The sequence below is a fragment of the Stigmatopora nigra genome, chromosome 1, assembly GCF_051989575.1.
Source record: "Stigmatopora nigra isolate UIUO_SnigA chromosome 1, RoL_Snig_1.1, whole genome shotgun sequence".
In the NCBI taxonomy this organism is placed as follows: domain Eukaryota; kingdom Metazoa; phylum Chordata; class Actinopteri; order Syngnathiformes; family Syngnathidae; genus Stigmatopora; species Stigmatopora nigra.
Window position 1 is genome coordinate 17,754,802 of NC_135508.1, and position 18,428 is coordinate 17,773,229.

General features: G+C 41.4%; 1 long non-coding RNA gene across 1 annotated transcript; it reads left to right on the forward strand.

The window, feature by feature from the left end:
* Positions 1–308: 308 nt before the first annotated feature.
* LOC144206775 (uncharacterized) lies at positions 309–17,872 on the forward strand. Its single transcript, XR_013328424.1, has 3 exons — positions 309–1,014; positions 6,811–7,065; positions 17,805–17,872. It is a non-coding gene; the product is annotated as an uncharacterized LOC144206775 (long non-coding RNA).
* Positions 17,873–18,428: the final 556 nt, after the last annotated feature.

Here is an 18,428-nt window from a genome sequence, read left to right on the forward strand (position 1 = left end):
AGGGGGATCTTCATTGCTATCTCACCCTTTCGCTGGAGAGATTACTGAATACAATAAGGAACTCTCACTTCCTACTCTTCCACGTCTGTCGTTGTCTGTGTCGGATCCCCTCCCTCCACGTGTAAGTATATTGGTCTTCGACCACCCAGCAAAAGTCAAATTTTTGTTTTCATGACCTCAAACTGCAACATAACATTCTTTTAAAAGTCAATTGAAAATTGAAGGAAAATCTTAATGTATTTTCCCTTGTTACGTTTGTACGACCCGTCCATTCCAGCAAGGATTGTCCAGCAGGAGGATTTGTTTCAATAAACAAATTGAAACAGCAGCTATTCAAGTTTATAGGGTGGTGGAGCATAACTTAGTTCTCCTCTGGGCAAAAGAAGGATGAATTACATCCTGAACTGGTCGCCAGTAAGTCAGAGGACAAATAAAGAGATCAACAATTAGCATTAGTCCCATACTGCCTGCACTAAGGTCAGGCCAGTTAATAATAGATTTTATTTTATTATTATAATTCACATTTAGTGAACCAAAGCAATCCATCGTGTCTACGCCAGGCTTGAATATGGATATGGGTCAGGTGAGGTAGAAACATCTCATTGCTAAAATATCTTGTCATTTCAAGTTTTGGACTTTGATGTGGCCTGCACTGAGTTTTCAAGAAGGTGAGCAGTGTGAACAAGCATGGAAAAAGGACTTATGGATGGTTTCCGCCAAGTGTTGGGGTAGGGGTTGGTGATGGAAGGGGGACTCACTGTGACAGGTCTTGCCACATACTTCTACCAGCCACTTGTCAAGTGGTGTGACGGTTCTGACAGGCGTTAGCTAAGGTCCTCTTGCATCTCCCCTCAGTGTGACAGGAATGGTGGGGATACTCAGTGTGGAGCCGTAGTGGCTTCCAGCAGGTCACTTTGAACACCAGCCTCAGCCTGTCAAGATTCATGGAGTTTTGACAACAGAAGATGGAGGTGGATCAAGCAACATAGGACATGGGTCCCCAACTCAAAGCAGGTGAATTAACGTCCTGTGTGACCCAACATGCAGTTGATTTTGTAAAAGCAAGTGGATAGTGTCAAAACTTGTGATCCTCTGATGCGTCTTGGCATTCTTTTGTCAGATGAGGAACTGTGATTTGTTCTTTATATGAGATCATATCCTGTAAAAGAGCTCAAAAGTTGAGACTTGAGTTTTTTCATTCATGTCATTCAGCCCTCTTGCTCTGTGGGTCATTTGCTGTTGTCGTCGTCGCCTCGCCGGTAAAGCTTCCAAATGTGTTTAATTTGGGCTGAGCATATTCAGCCATGAATACACATTTAAACCTAGGCACGGCTCAGTCCAATAAAAAAAAGTTTTCATCCAATTATACTTCTAAATCAGCAATAATTACACAACTTCCATCTGCATATTTCAATTAATATTCAAATCTAGTGTGTAGCTTTTGCATGCAAATATATAATATATTCAGGATTAGGTATATTGCAGTTAAATCTATCGCCACCTTGCTCTTCGTAATAAGCTGTGTTACTTGCTAATGTTGCTCAATTTATTAGAATGCAATATTCCTAGGCATGAGCATCGCGCACTCTTAAAATTACTCCTCTCAATTAACATGGAGACGCAAATACAGAGGGCCTCCTTCGTTAATTTGTGCTCTCCTATAATGAAAATAAGATCGGGAATAAACAGGTCCATCTCACAAGCACATGCGCACGGTGAAGTCACTCAAGTGTTGCAAATCTCATTTAAATATATGAATGTTTTGTCCCTCAACTCGGTTTTGTCGCAAACGCGTGTTGGAAAAAGGGCAGAAAGATGTGTCAATATTCAAAGGTACCAAGATTTTAATTAGACACGTACCTGGATGCTGATTGCATTGTAATATCTCCCAGGAGCCATTCTTCTCTCACATATAGGAGAAGCAGTTAATATTGTTGTGCAAATATCTATAAAGCCTCCACCATAAATGACACAGGGTCTGTGTAATTTTCAAATAACAGCTAAATAAACAGCTTACGGTAGATGTGTGGTAACGAGGTCTGTCTTGGATCCTCGAACTGTGTACAGATGTCTAGAAATTCATATCCAAAATAAGAAACAAGTTCATCAACGTACATCATCTACAGTGAAGATTCCTAGAAACATTTAAAACCCTGCGGGCCCAAAACCCTTTCAATAAACCAAACGTATCAATCCATGTTGGTATTTTTCCCCCAAAAAAATGTACTGTGCTTTATTCAAGATTCAGGTAGTCATGGAAGTCAAACGAACTGCCATGCCAAAATCTTTTTACCAATTGCATAATGTAAGTGCACCCTTAATAGATGGCTTTATTTCAAAGTGTACCATCCTCCATCAATCACCCAATAGCATCTGGCAGAGAAGCGGAGAATTAGCTTAAAGTCTCCCTGCTCCTTTTTTGCCAAGAGGCTGATAAAGATGGCAAAAAAACAACATGAAAGGAGAGACCGGCAGCGTGTGCAGTATCCCAGTGAGAATAAAGCATCAGAGCCACTCAACAGCACAGCTAACAATAATAAAAATGCCCTGACTTAAAGGTGACATTCTCAATTTACGATTATTTGTGCCTATAAAGCGTATTCCTGAGCTACCGACTCGATCGCAACATCAGCTACAAGAACAATACATTAAGTGTGAGGGGACCGGGTGAGGACAAATTGAAATTCTATCCATTTTATTAAACCTCCACTATACCTGAGACTTTCAATTTTGCTGGCCTGACCTCCAAGGAGGCATTTCGTTTCTCTGTCTACCTTTTCCTCATTCAATTCCCCGGCTTACACGGACCGGGAGCAACCTACCGTTATGAATGAGCTCTGAGGCAATTCTAAAACAGTGAGAGGATCCTAGATCCCAGCTCAAAGACTTAGTTGAGGTAGGGCGATGGGTGAAATCAGCCTTTTTATATCTTTAAGTGTTTGTTTTTCCTTCTGTATGTTTCTGCTGTAAAGAATGTTAAATCGGAAAGGTGATGGATTAGGAGCTGTTCTACCACCAAGCCCAAACAACAACTGCTTGTTGGAGTAAAGCCCTTACCTCAAATATTCATCTTTTTCCCAGACCATTTATGGAGTTCTCTTTTTAGGCAGGGTTGTTTCTGTTGCAACATAGTATAGATAGGCACATTTATTAAGGCTACGATGAGTTTTGATGTGTCGACGAACCAGTGGACTCTTGCTAACAATCATAGTAACCCCCTTTGGGATCAACAGAAAAACTCGGCAACAGAGCAGAGAACTCGGACAAATGTCGTTCGTTGGCTAAGGCTAAAGGACAAAATGATGTCATCATTCTATCATTGACCAAAATAATATGCTACTGCTGCAATGTCTTGGGATTCCCCTGCATAACCTGCTGCTTGTTTATGGCCGGCCAGAAGCAAACCAAAGATACAACTAGAAACTTCAATAGATGCAGCAATAACATCTCAAAACTCAGGACCGTTACCCTGCAGTATCAAAACTTCCCCACTATATCATATATTGTGAGCCAACAACACTCCAAGTTTACCAATGTTAATATAAAAAAAATGGGCAAAAAAATCAATACAAATTCATGCTCATGCTCCAGAATATTATCTAATTTGGTATCGTATAGTTTATAACTGGAAATCACTTCTGTTCATTGGTCAAATAGGCTAGCCAGAGATGGAAAGTTTTAACTAATTTCCATTTAACCCATTGAAACACCACACTGGCCTTCATGTGCCTTGGCGAATTAATGATAAAAATAGTTGCTGAGTAGTATAATCAGTTTCTGACTTTCTCAATACTGCGTGTGCTAGTAAAAGCATCCCCATCGTAGGTTACGTTACTCGGACCATGGTTAATTGTTTGTCTAAAGCCTCATCGGGAAGAAAGCTGCTCAGGGTGACAGTCGCAGTTCACGGGATGACAAACAGTTGTCACAAAGGATAACTTGTTTCTGAGATGGATCCAATCACAAAAAAATTGATGTGATACGGCTGTCCTGCTGTACTTCATAGCGTCTTTATATGGAAAAGTTTCTAACTTCCTGGGCAATAATGAGAAATGTTACTATCTGCTCATTTTTTCTACTTTTCTCTTTGTCATAACCGCTTGAAACAAACATGCAAGTGTGAGTCCAATTACTGGCAAAAATGAGGCGCTTTGTGTGGTTCTGTGACGACATCAATGAAATTCTCCTTCATTTCACTCATTTCTGTGGGTCTCATGAAGCAATATGCCCGGAAAGTAAACATTTAGACGTGCACACACACAAGATGACGCTTGTGCCAGAAGCAAATTGGCAATCTCCGTCCTTCTCGCCTGCCGTTCTAATGAAATTGTGCTGGAAATGGTTGAAATAAATGACATAATTCTACGCACACACAATTAAAGCAGAAAGCTACATTCAGCTCGTAGTCGGCGCTATAAATAATGAATACGGCCATAATTATTCCCTCGCAGATTTGCATAATTATTGTGTTTTTCTTGGAAGCTGCGTGTTTACATTGCAGTGACCGACACTTCGTGCTCGCGTGCATGCGACAGAAAAGTGGCATTATAAGGATATGTAATTCATCTGTGTTTAATAAAGAGGTCACATGTCACATTACGACTTTGCACCACCTTTGCTTCTTAACAAGTGTTTATGATGCATTACTGCAAAAAGCACAAACACATGCTAAAGTATAAACAAGTGATGAGTTTATGATTATTTTTCCCTCATTTAAAAATAAAACTTAATGAGAGTTTGAGTCAGATGAGAATGCTTTAAAATTCCTGGTGTTTTTTTTTTTCACTTTGATGTGTAAGGGGCCATGGTGTACATACAGTATTTTCGCTCTAAAAAGTGCCTGCAATAACTTCATCCTCAAATTGTGTCCTTTACTCTGATAGATAGGATTCCTTAAATAATTGCCAGTTTCGGTGTTCAAGAAAAAAAAAAGCCTTTTTATCATGAAACCACTGACAGGTGGTGCTACTAAACAGCACTTCTTACCACCAACAACAAAACTTGCACAGTCCAATTTAGTAACCTACCCCTTGATTTAGTTCACATCCCCGTGGTATTACAGTTGCGTCGCAAGAGAAACGAAAATAGCTATAGCAACTAGCAAGCTCTGTTCAAACATTTCCATCTATTATTTGGAGGAACACTATCTTTTAACTTTAACTGCATGTGATTCTTTAAAGGAACAGATAATAACAGGGTGCACCAATAAAAACTGCCATTGTGGGGAAGTTCAAATATATTCTATTTCCACATACACGGGTAACAATTCTGGTGACCATTAAGTGAACATAATATGTGTGCTGAGTTTCACCGATACACATGCACCTGTTACATTTACATACTTTTTCACAAAGTATTTTATTTAGGACGTACTTGTTCAATGTAGTTAAGCATTTGCCGTGTTCAACCACAGAAAACATTAGCCAGGTGACTTATCATGGCAGTATGTGGCTGACCTTTTAATGCGCCTGTCATTGATTGCGTGCCATGCTGCGCTCTGTCCATCCCAAGGTGATAGATTATTCAATTAACTATTGACCTTTCCCGCAGACTCATTTGTCGATGGGAATGCTTTTATGACAGCAGTGCATTTGGAAAGCATAGGATGCTGAGTTTTGATTTTAGGATTTACTGGTCACATTATGTACTCGTCACAGTCCCCTCCCTACCCTTGTTCTCCTGTTGCCCCTTTGATTTAGTATGTTACCTCCTCGACATTTGGCCCTAGTGCTGTTGTTCGACAGAGGGAGGGTTGATGCATGGTCCATCATCAACACTTCTTTTATCAGCATTGCCAAATCATTTAAACCTGGAGTGAGCAAACTTTTTTGATCCATGATCTACTTTTTTAGTTCCTGTCATCTGCATTTTTTTAGGCCAATGACAAATCTATGCAGTTATGTATGTCAATTATACCTTGCATTACTGCATGAGCCAATATATTGACCCATTGATGTGTTGCAGTACGTTTTGTGGGTTCAGTGACTTTTTCGTTTGAAAAACATAAACATTAAAAAAAAAACACGCTGTGCTGTAGCCTATCCCAGCTGACTTCAGTTGTTGTTGTAATGTGGGAGGAAACCGGAGTACCCGGAGAAAACCTACGCAAACCCCCCTAGAACATGCAAACTCCATATAGGAGGACCGATCTGAATTTCAATCCAGGATCCGAGAGCTGTGAGGCCGACATGCTAACCACTCAAGCCGCCGGGCTGCCCGTTTCCGGTTTAATGTAAAGTATATTATTTACTCTATGTAACCTGAGTATACCATTCTTGGCTATGATCAAATAGCCCTCTGAGAATAATATAGATTGAACCTAATTCCAGCATTTAGCTCGGCCCTCTACAGTCAATGGCCTGGTAATCGGCAGAGTCTTTTGTGGAATCTGCTACGGGAATCAAATGGCAGAAGTACTCTGGTTAAGGCCAACTTAGTTCAGGTAAGATATAACTTCTTACTGTTATATTTTGCGCAGAACCAGTTTAAGGACCTACCTTTTCTCCTGTTTCCCCCTGAGCTCATACCGTAGATGTTAAAAAGGTTTTGACAAAGAGCAATGCTGTTGGAATGAATATTTAATCTTATCCTTCATCACTTCCAGACCCCCCTCAGGTTCTGCCTCGCATAGCCTACCTTTCATCCTGTCAGGTTCCTTTCTAGCAACAAAGAAGGATGTACTCATCACGGCAGAGTCATAACTTTCCTTTCAATCTTGATCAAGCCCTCTTTGCAATTGATGTGCGCTTGTAGAAGCGCTGATAGATATCTGATCTCCCGTGCCTCTTAAATATCAGATCCCTTTTGCAGCTCTGACAGGAAGTGCCTCCCTGCTGCCGGCGGAGCCAATTGGTTGACGAATGGAGGGATTGAACGTCCACAGGAGGACAGGAATGCCGCAATTACCCGCAAAGGAGGGACGGCAAAGTGGTGTTTGACATGATTTATCCGACAGTTCCAGGAGTGCGTTTAAAGCGAGCCCCTGCCACGTTGTGACAACGACGCACTTGTGTAATCAATTGGACTCCTCCGAGCACAAGTGGCAGAGGAGGTTGCTGTCAGAAGGTGAGTGACGGTCCATCATGGTGGCCTCATTTTAGCTGCCCTCTCTTTTTTCTTTAATGAGAGCCATTCGAAACTACAACTTGGCAGGCGACACGACTCATCAAAATATGATTTGATGTTGTCATATGGTCCCTTAGGATATTAACATACTTGGGCAAACTTAACTATTCCATGGTACACATGAGAAACTACTTTTTAATTGTGTGGAACTATATAGATAGTTAGGTTTTGTCTCCCTCGGTCCATCAAGTATAAAATTATATGTCCAAGAAGTATAATTTTATGGTTGTCTATGACCAAAAAAAGGGGGTTGTTTGAACAGTGTTGGATTCACTTTATCACACTCTGTTTAAAGGTAAGGGGAGAACTATATATGAATTTTGAATAACTTACACTTAATTACAATTATGGTAAGCTCTATTGTCTATTTTGGTTGATAGGAAAATGGAGTGGGTATTTTTTGGGGCAAGACAATGTTACAATGTGCTGCATTTTAACAAACCATCCAAAAAACAGCTGACCCATCCTCAGCTTCAGACCTTTAAATTGATTTTTTTACTGTACAGTGGAATTTGATGGACAGTGACGAAGCACCTGTAAAGGCCTGTCGTTTTGTAACTGGCTCGTGAATGATGCTGGGTGGCTCATTGCCCCCACCAAGTAAAGATCCAGTTTAAATATGTACTCAACCGGCAGACCTCGACTTGTGTCATAGTCATACCCACAAACAGTTTCCATGCTGACTGTAGACTTATGGAGGAAACATTTTTCATGTTTGGGATGTAGTAACTAAAATATAATTTTTACTTCATTATAATTAATGGAAAACAGACCATTTTTAATGTATCAAAAACAATCTTATCAGTTTTTACTTTTCATTTTTTCGTTTCTTTGAATGGTGCTCTACACTCTAGATCCAAGATACACCTCTAAAATCCACAACTGATAATACATACAAAGTGTCCAAATTGTAAACCTTCACCCAGTCTCGTCCTAACATCATCGTTAAAATCATTCCAACAGCCAAACATACTGAGTGGAGCATCATTGACACTTTGCACTGTGGAGGTGGACAATGTTTTGAATTATACCCAAGATGGCGCCGTTCAAGCGGAAGCCTGTGGCAGTAGCTCTGCACCAAGGGTGTCAGACTCTTATGTTTTTCATGTTTTACAGCTCTTCTATCTTTTTTTAAATGACATTTTAATATTTCCTAAAGCATTCTTTTTTACTTTACTTTGTACTTTATACTTTTTACTTAAATGTTTTTACAACTTTCCTTGTTCTGTTAGCCTGGCATTTTTCGGCCACTTCTTTTTTGTTCGGGGGACCAGCCAGCCATGCCTACGCTGTCACACACATGGAACTATCTGTCACAATACGCAGCAGAAGGAGCAACACCTCGGTACCGCCGGAGGTCTGGAGCTGGACAAAAGTGCTGGGAGAAGAGGCAACGCTTCTGACCAACCATTCCATCGTGGGATGGGATGGAAGAGTTGTAGGCCCCTAACAGCGACGGAGTCGAGATTTTCTGCCCTGGTGCTGTTTTCTTCAGCTTCAGACTACTGAGTAACTGTGCAAATAAGCTTGCAAGAGCGTATTCTCCACCTTGGTCACAGTCTGCAGCAGTTCCCCATCTCGTGGAAGACTTCCTGTGTGTGGTTCCAGTTTTTGCCCAATTTACAAGGTCGTTTTTGAGTCCGATTCAGCTACCGCAACCAAATTGGCGCTGTTTAAGCAGCAGCCGGCGGCCACGGTAGCTTTGTCCACTCTTGTTCGTTTTGTGTTTTGCGGCTTTTATGTTTTAATGATTTGATGATTCCATTTACTTTGATTTGCTTTGTACTTTGTGCTTTTTGCTTTGCTGTTCTGTGGGGTTCCAGTTTTTGTCCAACTCTACAATGTCTTTTTGAGTCCGATTCAGTTACCGCAACCAAATGGCGCTGTTTAAGCGGCAGCCGGCGGCCACGGTAGCTTTGTCCACTCTTGTTCGTTTTGTGTTTTGCGGCTTTTATGTTTTAATGATTTGATGATTTTAATGATTGATGCTGTTTATTCTGTCTAATCACCCTCTTGCTACCTGCCACAATGTAATTTCCCGAATACGGGATGAATAAAGTTATCCAATCCAATCCAATCCAATCCAATTGCTTATAAAGACGGAATCTTCACAGGCAAGTATGAAAAAAATCACATCTCATTTCACTCATTCATTTCCTGAACCACTTATCCTCACAATGGCCGTGGAAGGTTCTGTAGCCTGTAAGCTAATTTGAGGCATCAAGCTTATCTGGGGGCACCTTGAATTGGTGGCCAGCCAATCGCAGGGCATAAGAAGACAGACAACCATTAACGCTTACATTCATACTTTGGGGCAATTTAGGGTTTTCAGCCTGCCAAGTCCGGGGAGAACATGCAAACTCCACACAGTGAGGACCGGCCTGGGATCGAACCCTAAACCCAAGAACTATGAGGCTGCCCTTACCTTAATTTAATGACCTTCTATTCTCAACACAACAACAAGGCTTACTTGCACGGAGTCATCATCAGGCCACATATGTGCCCTACTCAATAATTCACAAATTGTTGCAATGTTTCAGCATGAGTTTGGGAAACAAGGATAGATTTCACTTATCCTGATCCGTAGCCATGAGAAGGGTTATGGAGCCTCGTTCATGATGCATGAGTGCAGCGTTTTGAAAACCCTCCAACGTTCATACATTTTTTAGAAAAGAATACTTTGCAGTGCTGAAGGGTGGCCAGCCCTAAAAATAAAACCTCAGCCCCCACAATCCCACCTCTCCCTTCGATACCTAACAAAACACACACAGACACACATGCAAATCCTTTGCAGTTGATCCTGGTTAAACTGACGCCAACGTGCGTTAGCCTTTTGGATTCTTAAACTTGACAAATGAGAGTTTTAGTCTTCTCTGCATGTCTATTTGAATATTTGACATCCATCAAGTATTTCATTCCTGACGTTTGACCTCTTTACCGTTGATAGCTATTAATGTTGGATACATACAATCAGAGATAAAAACCCAGAACACGGAGATGGAGCACTTATACATGAACATTCAGATAAGCCTACGCACGCGGGCTACATATGCAGATGAGGGAGAAGCAGGTCAGAGATCAGCTGAAGATGTCTGCCTGGTCCGAACGGCTTACTGAGTGACACCTTGGCAGCAGCTGCAGAGAAACGCTCACTCGATTATTTTTGCTCTTGGCAAAGGGAGTTACTTTCATTCTTGCATTTGCTCATTATCACTAATTATATGATTTGCCTCCTTGCTAGAATGTTACTAGCTGCTTTGTGATTTATGGCCTGATTTAATGAAGTTTTCCGAGTGTAAAAATGGGAAAAATTGAGCACATAAAAAGGTGTAGAAGCTGGTCTACTAACAAGACACAACCAGGATTAACAACTGCAAATACATTTATTTGTTATTCAGTATTCAGTCACAGATAATTGTGATTGGCATCAGAGGAAGAATGAGAGAATTGCCGTATTTCTTGTTAAACTCTTGTTTATTTTTCAAATGCCAAGTAAAATATTGTAATTTTAAAAAGTTCAGTATTCAAGTTTAGACAATACACATCAGTTGTCAGCAGTCAGCCTTGTAACTGTAGGCAACTATGGCCAGCCTGAATAGGTTGCCACCCAATGACAGCATTCAGAAGTAAAGCAGCAGTTAGTTAGAGTGTAAATTCTGTTACTTCATTAGGATCATTACTTTGCAAAATGCAATATTGACTCAGTTAAAATGAGATGTTTTGTCTTGTTTTGTTAATTAGCGCCGTAGATGATACATGGCATCCAAAAAACCTGTTCCAACGGTTCAGTGTTTGGCAACACACAGGTCCAGAAGTGGCATCACACCTCCTTCACATTGTATCTTGAAGAACAGCCAGACTGTGCTTTGACAAACTGGAATAGGCCGCACGGAAGTTGTGTTTTATTGTGAGAGCATCGGCCTGGAACTTGAGTGAGGTTTTCCTCTCCGAAATCAGTCTGTGATGCTCTTTCCCAGACCTGAATATGCTATTTGTCCAGTAACTCAGATTTATTAAACAATATCTCACCAGTGTTTGACTTTGTGTCAACACTCCAAACTCTGTGGTGGCGCAGGAGTAGATATGTTGCTGTTGCTGGTTTTAATCATTATGGGATGCTTTTCACTTCCTGCCTGAAAAGTGAAACAGCTACGGAATGTCATTCTCTGAAAAGAAAACAGAGAGGATCCACAGAGGAAGTCCTCCCACAGTCCTCTGCTCTCCATTCACACACTCGCATATATTCTCACACCCACACACAGCAGCACGTGCACGCACACACACACACACACAAACACACAAAACTGCAACATGGCTTGCTGGGAATCATCAGACGCATAGGGAGGAAGGCGGACAGGCTTTTCCCACATTTAGACTCCGTGGATGCTTCAGATGTCAGACTAAAAATAGAGCCAGCATGGAATCAACTGCTTTCCACTTTTACCTTCAAAACACTAGAGTTATGAGTATCCTGACTTTATACAGCCTGGATGCCATATTTTAAGCCTCTAAAGGCATTAATGTGCCAAATAAAAGTCATATACTAAATGGGAGGGAGATGTTGAAAGATTTTCATGCTTCTTTGATTAGTATAAATGAAGCATACATGAAATACAGCAAGCCTTTATTTCTGACGTAAACAAAGTTGGAATGTAATTATAGGAATGTAGACAGCAATGTGCCATGTACTAGAGAAATCTGACGGCTGATGCGAGCATGATCCGATCAGCGATGATGCCTTATATTCTTCATCTGCTTGGAACATAATATTGTCCAACAGGGTCACCGTCTTGCAATAATCCCATCTCGCCTTTTGTTCCCCCATCGCCTAAGTCAGTTGTCTTCCCGTCTTGCAGTACTGTGTGATTTAGTCCAAACCGGCAGCCAAAAGGGCACATTTTTTGTTTTCTCATTTACCGAGCGGATCAGTACAGGCTGTGCTGCTTTTTGACATGGCTGAAGCATTGATTTGGGTTGCATGAGCCTGTAGAAAGTCATCAGTGTCATCATTTAGCCGAGTCTGCATGTAGACACTGCTCGTAAGTGCTTGCTTTTGTGTAAGAAAGAAAAAGTTGATCATGTGGCAGGACAATTGTTTCATCCAGATAAGTGGCAATTATCTTCAATGTTGAGCTCATATTTGTTACTACTACCTCTGACTGTAGGTTTTACCTGTAGATGTAGAGAGTGCCGTCTCACACTTCACCCTCCATTTTTGTGTGCACACATGACAAGCAAAGGTTACAGAAGTAACCACTTTCTCTGATTGCTTATGGCGCGGCCAACCTTCCTCCTCATCCTGCCTGACGTGATACTGAATCTGTGCTCTTGTGTTTGTTCATTCCGTGCACAAACCTTCTAAATCACATTTATGGAGTTCCACACGTCACCTCGGTGCAAAGAGACACCAGAGCGCATTAAGACTCGCCTGGAGGGTAGACGGGCCGTGCTTACGGGTCACTGAGGATTACAGAAACAACCATCATTTAGTTTTTTTTTATTCTATTCTTGTTCCATCTGCATTAATATGTCTTGCAATTTCTGGTTGGCCCTCTGTCAAATCTAACATAACACTATGCACGTTCATTTGCAAACACCATTATTCATAAACTAGATGGTAGTGTCAAAGCAGTGAGATTTGATTGAACCATGAATGTGATGTCCTTTTGTACACAGACATAACCTAGAATTCCACCAGGAGCCCCATCTTACATGAATATCACCACACCTGAAACACACCACATTTGTCAGTCCATTTAGTGGAAGCAGATGTCATCATCAGGATGCTGGGATATATGGCATCCCGCTCTGTATGTTTCTTTGTTTAAAAATTACAAATACTATGTGGGGCTGTGGTTTGGGATGTGTACCTCATTGATGTATCACTTAACAGACGGTAGTGAAGCGCAATTTTGAGCACCAAGGCTGCGTGGAAAGGGCGGTAATCTCCTGATAGGTGATGACAGGTACTCTCAAAGCAAAGCCTTTACATGCTGTACCTGCTGCACCGCTTGCTTTGATGGAACATCAGTGGCTTGTCAAGTCTGCTAACAGGCCCATTTATGTTCAACACAAACGCATGCATGCATACACGGAGACAGCACACGCATGCCATTGCAGTTCTTCAACTTGAATCCCATCCTGCTCATCCTTTCCATGTGCTTTCCTATATTTGCTGTTTTGAAAACCAATTATGTAAAAGAATGAGTTCATTTTCAGTTGCCTCAACATGTAAATTTACTCTCTGTGGTATTATTAATAGGCAATGCAAATCTAAATGTATGATTACACAACCACACATTTTTATACGCGCACACATCATTGGTCGAACTTTGGAGACTTTTTCGTTGAACTGAATGGTGAAATCTCAAAACAAAGTCTTTATAAACTGTATATTTATATCCATCTGACCATCCTGTTTTTGAAAGTCAGGGTCACATATATGTACGTATTTAGATGGATGGATGGATATATAGTATGCTTCTAATGACAATTTTATAACATGTATTAAACCAAAGTGTTACTAGTTATGTTAGATCAGCTGAATAAGACCTACAAGGAACATTGACATCTTCCTAAAAGGTTCATTGCACATTTGAATTGATATGAATTGAATTGAATTTTTCTATTGTCATCATACATTGATGAAATTTATCCAATGTAAAATGCCGTCGGTCTGTTTTGGCACTTTGCATCAACGCTGCCACCACCACTAGAGTCAAGCATGGTAATGATTAAATTTTATGCTTGAACTAAGTTAAAGACGAAAGCTCCACCTTTGCACCTTCCTCCCTCCTCTTTCTTTTCAGTTCTCGGGTATGTCAGAAAGCAAAATCTGTTGACAGCCCTGACAGTCTCGCTAAGAGCGTGAGTTCATTAGCAAAGTCATCGCTTGGTCCTTAAAGGTCACTAGTCCAAAATGTGAAGCACCTCTGAAAATGGAGGTTGTGGTGTGAAACTGTTGTAAATGGGCTTATGTCGGATAGCAGCACCAACAGGAAGGTAGAAGTGGAGCATGTGCATGTCCTGTTTACCATTCGGGGCTCAAAGTGGCTGGTTTTAAGACATACTTTCACATGAAAAACATAAAGTCGCTAAGCTTCTTCATCGTGAATAAGTGCAGTAAATGCACTTTCAGAGCATAGTTTTCTAATTATATGGCATTAAATTATCTGCATGTGGACTATATTTACTACGGTGACACATGAATCCTTCTTGCCTTTTGAACAGTGTGTTTTCCAAAATGTGTCATTGGAAGCCAGTAGGAGCGCCTGATTTGCATCGACGTGTTAAAGCTGTAGCTAGGAACAAGAAACACGATGTGTTGACTGGATTGCATCTAAACAAGATGGATAGAACCCAATGATTAGGCTTGTCAGGACTATTTGGATGTTCTTGAAAGGCCCAGCTGATTGAGCTCAGCCTCCCTCTCAGGAAGTTGGTGACATTCTTCTCACGAGGTCACTGTGATCTTCCACGATGGTCACTGGCTGGGTCGCAGTGCACGGTTGTCTTAGTGCAGGATCTTTCAAGTGATCCTTTCATTCCAAAACTCTCAATCAATTGCAATTATATTTCACAAATCTTTTTATTAATTTTTTTTTTTATCTTTTAATGTTTTCTATTTTATGACCCAATTACAATGGCTGCCCGGTGGAGCGAGTAGTTAGCGTGTCGGCCTCACATCTCTGAGTTCCTGGGTTTAAATCCAGATCATGTCCACCTGTGTGCAGTTTGCATGTTCTCCCCAGGCCTGTGTGGGTTTTCTCAAAGGTAATCCGGTTCACTCCCACATTCCAAAATCATGCATGGTAGGCTGATTGGACACTCTAAATTACCATTAGGTATATGAGTGTGTGCATGGTTGTCCGCCGCCTTTGGACCGGTGTCAGCTGAGATAGGTTCCAGCACCCTCCGTGACCCTAATGAGGATAAAACGGTTCAGAAAATGAGAGACGCAATTAATAGTCATTTGAAGAATTCTTGTAATGAGCACATGCGAACTGAAAAGCTTTGAGCAACAATTGTAGCTCACGATTTAGTCTTCTTTGAGTAATTGATCTAGAGAGGAAGGCATGATTAAGTCAGTAAACGTGTATGCAAGCATTGCTGTCATGCAGATGAATCCACGCACATTTAAAGGGTGGAAACGTTTGTAGCCTTATGAGCTAATAAAGCAGTTTTACAAGCTACGACTCTTTAAATCAGGGTGAGACAGCAGATTTTACTGACTCCAACGCCTCCATCATTAGACTGGCAAATGTCACATTGTGATTAAAAGGCCCGTGTTGGCCCACAGAACTGAGGATAAAGCATATGACATGCCCGCCGAGACACAAGAATGCAGCCCCGCTAAAGAGTAGAACAATGGTCCATTCCCACAGCGTTTTCTCGTCCTGTTAAACATCAGAACGTTGTCATCAACATTTCCCAGATATAAATCAGCGCTAGGATCAGAGAAGGGAGGCCGCGAGGCAGATCTCAAATCTAACACTTGAGTCTTGGTGGTTCTGGCAGCCCCGGGGCCATAGCGGCGGGCTCCAGGCGTCAAGGCGCCACCTCAAACTCTCTGCTGTGGTCGGCTGCAGTCTCTCCCCACATGGCACTCATTTCTGGCCTCAGCGCTGCAGCGTGAGAGCGTTCTTCGCTGTTCCAGTGGTGAGGAGATGCCTGAACAATTACGGCAGTAATTAGGAGAGGGAGGATCTCCGAGGTGGCGGGGCCCAGCCGAATGGGCACGTTGATCAAATGACGAGGACAGGGCGCTGCCACGGATGAAATGAATAATTTACAGCTGGTGTAGAACTTCTGTGCAAGTGCTGCGCAAACAGCATGAAAGGCAGAAGAGAAGAAGTGGGCGGCGCTGCAGATCAATCAATTCCATCAAAAGAGGAGAAGCGACCCACACCCGCTCATATTGTGTGCTTCAAAAAGAGCTGTGTCCTTTTTATTTGTTTCCGATTTGTTAGGCAAAATCTGCCCATTAAAGCAAAATTCCTGTGATGATATATTTTTTTTCATATTCCTGGGCCCGTACTGATCTGTTTGTGCTACACTGACCAAAGATCACAAGCACAATGTGCCGGCAGAGGTACTGCCATCGGGTCATTTTGGCTCACTGGGAGTCAAAGAAGGAAGTGTGACGTTAAATTGGATCAAATTTATGCATCTTTTGTTTCCATTGCAACTGCAAACTTTCCCTCAGCCACGTGAAACCTCATTGTTTCTCAGCACACAAGCAACTTTGATGTCGACCCACTTCCTGCGAGGGGCACAGATGCGGGTCGACGTGTCAACCACACACTCGCTGGACAGTGCATTGAGCGTGACCGCAAACTGGCCAATTATTTGGAGCGGCCCGCTGGTTGTACCTTGAATAAACAAGACAATGAAACCCGCTTCGCATTAGAGCGATGTTTCGCACATTTATTTGGCAGTCAAGTCACTTTTTCTCTGAGAATTCTTTACGCCTGGCCCCAGAAATGACTTGCTCATAGACACAACAGACTCAAACTACTATTAGCACCTGCGACCTTTTTATTTTGAGCAAACGAGGAGGGAGCAGTGGCCTATTTCTTTGGAGAATAACCTCTTTATTTGCAATTAATCCTCACACCTCGCAGCGCTTCCTTCAATTTAGCAGAGGAAGATGTCAAGGCAAGAGTTACTTAACCCCCGGGCCTTTTAAAAAGACTCAACCTCATTTTGTGAGGCTGTCGGAAGCTTGGAGGCGGCCCGATTGAATCATTAGCGGGGTGGCGACAACTCAGTTGGAATCTCCTAGCGACTGCTCAAATCACACCTGATAGGCCTGCTTTGATTTCAGCTAAACCATGAGTGTGTTATCTGATTGAAGTGGTGTACGCTTGTGTGATGTGTTTTACAGTAATTTCATTAAAAGATGATGATATAAGTTTAAACACCGCGAGCGGTTCTCCTAGTCCTAATCTCTACACAACTGCCGCAACTATTTTACTTAAGCTGGACGAATTTAATTCAATAACTCTGTATTGATTGGTTAAGTGACTAACATTTCATTGTTCACAGCCTGCCTTCTGGGCCTGGTGGCTGTCCAGCATGTGAGATTTATTTCATTTATTCATCTTTTTAAATGCAAACTGTTTTTGGAGGAGAATCTGTAACACCACCAAATTTACAATCACAAACTTGCCTGACCCCGAGAAAATGTACGAGGTGAATTTGTTGAAGCTACGTCACCAATGCATCTCACTCTGCCACATTCTCTCTGTCGCACTAAAATATTCAACAGTATCCTGCAGCCGCCATATTTCCCCCTTTATTGTTGCTGGTATAAAGAGCAGCAGCAATTATTTGATTCCACACTTATGAAAACATGTATGTTATGAGAAAACAAGCAAGTTAAGCTTTAATTGGTGCCATTTGTCAAGCCGCTGGCAAGGTACTTATACCTCTTTGGCACCTTTTCCCTCTCGTAAGACTACGCATTAGTATTCTTGAATGGAGATGGAAATTTAGTTGGGCTTTATTCCAGCGTAATTGGGATGCCTGGTGTGTACCTGCAAACTGGCAAGCATTTCAGAAAAAAAATGCTTTATGTATTTGAATCTAATGTGCTTTATTTCCTGCAGTGTTAACTCCCCTAATGTGGAACAATCCTCTCAATTATTGTGATAAATTCAAAAGTTTGTTCTCTGCAGGAGAGGCTGCGTGCAAAGGCAGGAAGTGCGTGGGAGTCGATTCATCTGCTGCCAATGAGAAGACACAATAAAAGCACATATATTTTACTGTGACCACTTGGCAGGTAAAACATTCAAAACCTTTCTTTACTGCCTCCGTTCCAGCATTGTGACATTGGTATGCTTTTTTGTTTAAAAAGTTTTTAAAAAGCAATAAACAGCCCAAAATAGTTGAGTTTATTTTTTATAGCTGCTTCAACGTCACCAATGTCAAGTGTTGTACTGTAGTAGTGTTTGTTGATTGTAGATAGTTAAAAGAACATTTCTCCATAATATACAAAATAAATGTCATTTTAAACATCAATCTTTTCATCTTTTTCCCATCAATAACAAGTGCTGTTGCAACAAAAATATTTTCCATTATTTACTTTTGAAGAATTCCACATCATTTTGCCTTAAGCCGTAATTGATCCCATGGCAATAAAGTATAAATCATAATTGATCACCATTAAATGAAGCATTAAAAACACCCCCTTCCCTCCTTTGGCTCTTAATAAATATTGTGTTTACGTATTAGCTGTAACCTAACATGATATCAAATGTGTGAGATCTTGTTGTTGTTGGCTGCAAACACGCACGCACATA